Source organism: Pinus tabuliformis, chromosome 9, assembly GCF_031772625.1.
Source record: "Pinus tabuliformis cultivar Carrire ecotype Pingquan chromosome 9, CPIR1, whole genome shotgun sequence".
Classification (NCBI taxonomy): domain Eukaryota; kingdom Viridiplantae; phylum Streptophyta; class Pinopsida; order Pinales; family Pinaceae; genus Pinus; species Pinus tabuliformis.
This window is the reverse complement of record NC_142307.1, coordinates 1,438,684,881-1,438,691,499: the sequence shown is the minus strand read 5'-3', so window position 1 is coordinate 1,438,691,499 and position 6,619 is coordinate 1,438,684,881.

The following is a 6,619-nucleotide window of genomic DNA, read 5'->3' as shown; positions in this document are numbered from 1 at the left end:
CTTTCTACTTCAACACTACTATATTATCTTTGTCTCTTCAAGACATGATAATCCTTCAAGGTTTGATATGTCCAAAAGACTCAATCTGGAAAACTCCTACTTCATAGATTAAAATTTGAAAATATCGAAGTGACTATGACCCTGTAATAACCCTGCTTCGATCAATGGTATGTCCCTTCAGGAATAAAATAAGCTCATAAATTTGGTCTTTAGCTGCTACAACTTTTCAAATTGACTGATATACTACGTGGATGTTGAAAACCTTTAGTTGAACCACTAGATAAAGGTTGCAAAAAGGTCTGTTATGCTCATGAAATATACATCTTTTGAATGAAAATTTGGCCTCCCTAAAAGAAATGCCAAGAATTATTTTGATCTCCCCTTCTAGAATATTAGGCTTCAAATCTAGAGCGTACTACTAGAGAAACGAGTCTTATATACTAAGAAAAATTGATTATGTGTAATAACAATCGTTCTCTCTCTTCAAAGGTCTAGAACAACTTGTATTTTAAAAAATCTTTGATGCGATTTGATCTTTGAGGGAAATTTGGCCCTCCAGAAGAATTAACTCAGTTAACTATGAATATACAGAGAGAAATACACCTTGCAATACTTTAGTTTTATATTTGTATCGAAATATGCTATAAATCGACTCCCAATACATCAGCTTGGCTCCTGTAAATCTTCTTCCAAACATGGGTGTTAATGTTATGAAACCAGCTCACAAAGATATAGAAAAGATTGATCAACACCTTAGAATTTAGCCTCTTCGAGGGGGAAACCTCCTTTACATTACACAAATGAACAATTCTTGGTTGATACAAATGAAAAAACCTCCTTTCTATATATAGGAGTCTATTGGGTCATAATATAACCAAGCCAACCTAACAATAATAATATAAAGGCACAAAAATAACAATAGTGGGATTCTATGGGGCACAATAATAACAATAAGGGACACAATGACAATAGTAATGGGGGAATCACTAGTATTATAGTAACATGCCCCTCTCCTTCAAAAAAGCTTTTTCCTCAACGTTTGAGTAGTTATGGATGCTTCTATATAAAATTTTCATCCTCCCATTTAGAATCTTCAACGGGTAAGTTCTTCCACTTGATGAGATACTCTGAAATTGATCGATTTTGTAGCTATTGAGTGCTTGTTTCTTTGACTGCTTCAGGTTCCAATATGATTTTTCCTTCCTCATCAAGTTATGGAAATATAGTTTGAATTAGAATCTTGTCACCTATAACCTTATTTAAGCATGAAACATGGAAAAATGGGTGCACTCGGGAAGCTGCAGGGAGCTCCAATTTGTATGCCATAGTACCTATCTTTTGCAACAACTTGTATGGACCATAATACTTTGGTGATAATTTATTATCCTTCTTAGCTTGCTTGAGGGACATTTGTTTATATGGTTGTAGCCGTAGAAATACCCAATCACCTACATCAAAACTTCTTTCACTGCGATGTTCATCTGCCAGCTATTTCATTCTATTATGCGCCAAGGTGAGGTTATCCTTTAAGAGTTGGAGAACTTGTTGTTGATGCTCGATGTGATATTCCACTGCTTGAACCTTAGAATTTTCTCTTAAATATGATGTGATGGATCGTGGACGATATCCTTCCAAACATTTGTTTACTATCTCAGTTTGCCCAATAGATTGAGGATGATAAGATGATCTATTAGCTAACTGAGTACCAAGACAAGAAAATAATTCTGTCCAAAAATTTCCAGTGAAATTGGGATCTCTGTTGCTTACAATAATCTTTGGGTTTCCATGTAGCTTTTGAATTGTTTCCATAAATGTAGTAGAAACTGTACTTGCTTTCAATGGATGAGATAATGCACAAAAGTGTGCATACTTGGTAAGTCTATTAACTACCACCATGATAACACTCTTTCCTTAGGACTTGGGTAAACCTGTGATAAAATCCATTGAAACCTCCTCCCAATGTTGGCTTCGAATCGATAAACGTTGTAATAGTCTAGGGGTCTTAATTGTTTCAACTTTATTTTGTTGGAAAACCAAACATTCTGCCACAAACTTTTTAATATCCGATTTAAGGCCATCCCAAAAAAATCCTTCTTAACCCTGTGGTATGTTTTTAGAAATCCTGAGTGCCCTCCTAAGGGAGAGGTGTGCAATTCTCTAAGAATATTTTGTTTGAGTTGGGAATTCTTACATAGGTATAATCGATCCTTGTACCATAATGAATCATTTTTCCACCTAAATGTATCAGATGTACTGGGATCTTGTTGTATCTTTTGAATGTGTGCCCACACTTCCTCATCATTCTTCCATTCATCCCTTGCTTCATTTATCCAATCTGGTTGGATAATAGAAATGGTGCAAAGAAATGCTTCCACATCCTTATCCTTTCTTGAAAGTGCATCTGCCACAAATTTTTTCTTCCCTTTTTTGTAGATGTTAGGTTATGGTATGTTCTATGCTTATAGCAGTTTACTTATCTTTCTTATTATTATCCACAAATTGGCAATCACATGTACATAAAGTAAAGTGCAGATAAAACATTAAACGATCAACAGAAAACAAGCCAAGACAAGAGACACAAGATGTGGTGGCTAGCCAGGGACAAACCCCAATGTGGGGAAACCCTTTGATCAAATCTTCCTTTATCTTCAATAATTCAACAAAGAGAAATAGTACATAAATCTGATTTACATCAGCAGCAGCAAACCCTAGATCAGCGAAACTAGGGCAGACAATATCTTGCAAACTGACTGTCAGATCGGCTTGATTCCTTGACCAAAAAATGTGGCCTTCAGAGGAGATCCACATTCACCTACAACATAGTTCTGAGAGAGATTCTGATGGTCAACACTGGTCAAACTTATGATCTGCAGTTGCAACCCCAAATTCTACATCTTCCTTCCACACGTGTGAGAGAAGAGTCTCTTTCTACGCAGTAGGAGAAGAGCCTCTTTTCTGTGCAGGAGAGAGAGAGAGAGAGAGAGAGAGAGAGAGAGAGAGAGAGAGAGAGAGAGAGAGAGAGAGATCTGATGAGATGAGTGAGTGAAAATGAGGAAAATTCCTCCTGTATTTATACAAAAATGTTGATGATTGAATAAATGCGACTATTGGGCTTCTGAGCCTACATGAGTTGCTGGTCGGCTTGATAATTATTCCATAATCAAAATAAATTCATATCTCCATAAATAATTATCAGAATCAGAAGATCTTTAGATCAATCCTACACCTCTCGATGAGAGGAATCTAATAAAAATGTTATCAGCCATGAATAAGATGACCCACATGGAGTTTGGCCTTATTTTCCAATTTTACCACTCCCTCTCAACTAGGGAGAACTCCATCTACAATTTGTCTATCGGTTGCTACTATTCATCCATCAAATGCATTGCCTTGTATAGCTTGACCCCTGCTCTGCTCTGCTCTATTCTACCTGCTCTGCTCTATTCTGTTCTGCCTTGTTCTGATTTGCTTTGCTCTGCTTTGTTTTATTCTACTTTGCTTTGTCTAAATTATGAAGAGGAAGAAATGATTGAGGATGTATCATACCATCCTCCACTGACTCAAAGTCAGTCTCAGAGTGCGTACCACTGGTCCCGGACGAGTCCTCAACCGACCCGAAGTCAGTGTCATAGTGGGTACAACTCCTACCACTAGTTCTAGACCAGTATCATCATCCACTGACTCAAAGTCAGTCTCAGAGTATGCACCACTGGTCCCAGACTAGTCCTCAACTGACCCAAAGTCAATGTCATAGTGGGTACAACTCCTACCACTGGTCCCAGACCAGTATCATCATCCACTGACTCAAAGTCAGTCTTAGAGTGTGTACCACTGGTCCCAAACCAGTCCTTAAATGATCCAAAGTCAGTGGCATAGTGGGTACAACTCCTACCACTGGTCCCAGACCAGTATCATCATCCACTGACTCAAAGTCAGTCTCAGAGTGTGTACCATTGGTCCCAGACCAGTCCTCAACTGACCCAAAGTCAGTTTCATAGTGGGTACAACTCCTACCATTGGTCCCAGACTAGTATCATTGATCCTAGATCAATGAAGGTCATCCTAGCATAGGGAGTATGGTAGATACAACAATGTGTCCATCGGTACTACTATGTTCCCTATCCTCATTTCCCTGCTCATTGATCAGATGAGAGGTACTTCCCATGAGTCCCAGACTGCATGGGTAGGATGCCTCGATAGGAGAACTAATCAATCTTATCTGCATAGGAGAACTAATCAATCTTATCTGCACAGGAGAACTAATCATCCTGCTACACAATTGTCATGGAGAACACATTATCCAGACCTCACAGGAGAACTAATCATCCTGCTACACAATCATCATGGAGAACACATCATGTAGACATCACAGGAGAACTAATCATCCTGCTACACAATCGTCATGGAGAACACATCATCTAGACCTCACAGGAGAACTAATCATCCTGCTACATAATCGCCATGGGGTGTCACAGGGAAAGTTTTAATTCTCTTACCTTGTGGTCATATGTTGCTCCAAGAAGTACCCCACCCCCCCAGAGTTATAAGAGCTCCATACATCATACAGGACCCTCATCAGAGGGTTTCTGAATGACACCAAGTCATTCTCAAAAAGTAAAAAATTTTACCTTTCCCAGGGGCTTTGTTATAATGTTGTCGACTTGTTCATCTATACCGATATGTTGGAGCCTTATAGCTCTCCGCTACACCATATCTTGAGTATAGTGGTACCTGATATCGATATGCTTGGAGAAATCATGAAATACAGGATTTTTTGACAAATGGATCCCACTCTGGTTGTCACATAGGATCACGGTGGTATCCAATGTAAATCCAAACAGCTCATTGAAGAGCTTTCACAACCAGACTGCCTCACAAGAGGCCATGCTAGCAACAATATAATCTACCTCGGCAGTGCTCAGAGCCACCAACCTCTGCTTCCTGCTCATCCAGGATATCGAAGTAGATCCCAAGGAGAAACAACACCCATAAGTGCTCTTACGATCCACCACACTACCTTCCCAATTAGCATCAATGTATCCAAGTAGTCTCACATCTTCAGTAGTGTATCTTAACCCATATGTAATTGTGCCATGAAAATATCTTAACAGATTCTTAGCACCAATCCAATGTATGTAGTGAGTTTCAACCATATGTTGACTTAATGTGTTGACTGAAAAGCATATATCTGGACGGGAGTTCACTAAGAACATTAATGCTCTGACGAGTTGCTGATACTCGGTAGCATTTCGTAAAACAGGTCTAGCAGCACTACCACTTAACTTCTCGAAGTCAAGATCCATTGGGGTAGTTACAGGCTTGCAGTCTACCATACTGGATCATTCCAATATCTTCACCACATATTTTCCTCGAGATAGGAAAATTTCCCTTGGCTTCTGCTAGACTTCAAGTCCTAGGAAATAGTGCATCAGTCCTAGGTCCTTCATTTCAAATTGAGAAGCCAACTCCCTCTTACATTTGTGAATGAGAGGGTTTGCACCTGTTAGAAAGACGTCATCCACATACAACACCAATATGAGAGGTTTGTCATCTTCAACCTTAAAGTAAAGGTTAGGATTGGTTTCACTCCTAGTGAATCCCAACTTCATCAAGTAGCTATCGATCCTCTCATACCATGCTCGGGGTGCTTGCTTCAACCCATAGAGATCCTTCTTCAACTTGCATACATGAGATTTTTGATCATAAATCTCAAATCCTTTGGGTTGCACCACGTAGACCTCTTCTTTGATTGAACGATGCAAGAACGCGGTCTTGACATCCATCTGATGTAGGTTCCATCCTTGTGAAGACGCAAGGGCTATGATCAAGCAAATGGTGGTATATCTGGAAATAAGTGCAAATATCTCATCATAGTCTATACCTTCCTTCTGGGAGAAGCCACGAGCGACAAAACGAGCCTTATATTTTTCCATACTTCCATTTGCTGCATGCTTTATCTTGTAAATCCATTTATAAGTGACAATTGTCTTGTCCTGGGGTCTGGGAACTACTTCCTAGACATCATTCTTCATAATAGACTCACATTCTTTGGTCATAGAATACTTCCATACTTGATGCTTGACAGCATCTGAGAATGATGAAGGCTCATTTTGTATGATCGTGCTCATGATGGTTAGGTATCCTTGATACCTGTTAGGTTTCTTGCTTTCACGGAAGGTTCCTCGGGGTGTAGTGTGTCCTTCAAAATCATCGAGTAGCCCCCTAAGCCAAGAGGGCCTCTTCCTAGAAGAAGAAGGCTCAGGTGGATCAATAGGATCCATGGGTTCTTCCACATCAAGCATTGTTTCATCATCCTTTTCTTCAGTTCCCTGGTCTCGGCTTCTTGAGAGCTCCTCTAAGTCGGAAGATTGTCAACCTTGCTGAGGGCCATATCTTCATCAAAGGTGACATCATGACTAATCACGACTTCCCTCTGACTAGCTACATAGATTCTATATCCCTTATTATTTTCACCATAGCCCACAAAAATTCCTTTCTTTCCAGATGCACCCAATTTATTCCTTTTCTCTTTCGGCACATGCAAATATATAGGGCTTCCAAAAATTCTAAAAAGAGATACATCAGGTTTCTTACCGGTGAACATTTCTTCAGGAGTCTT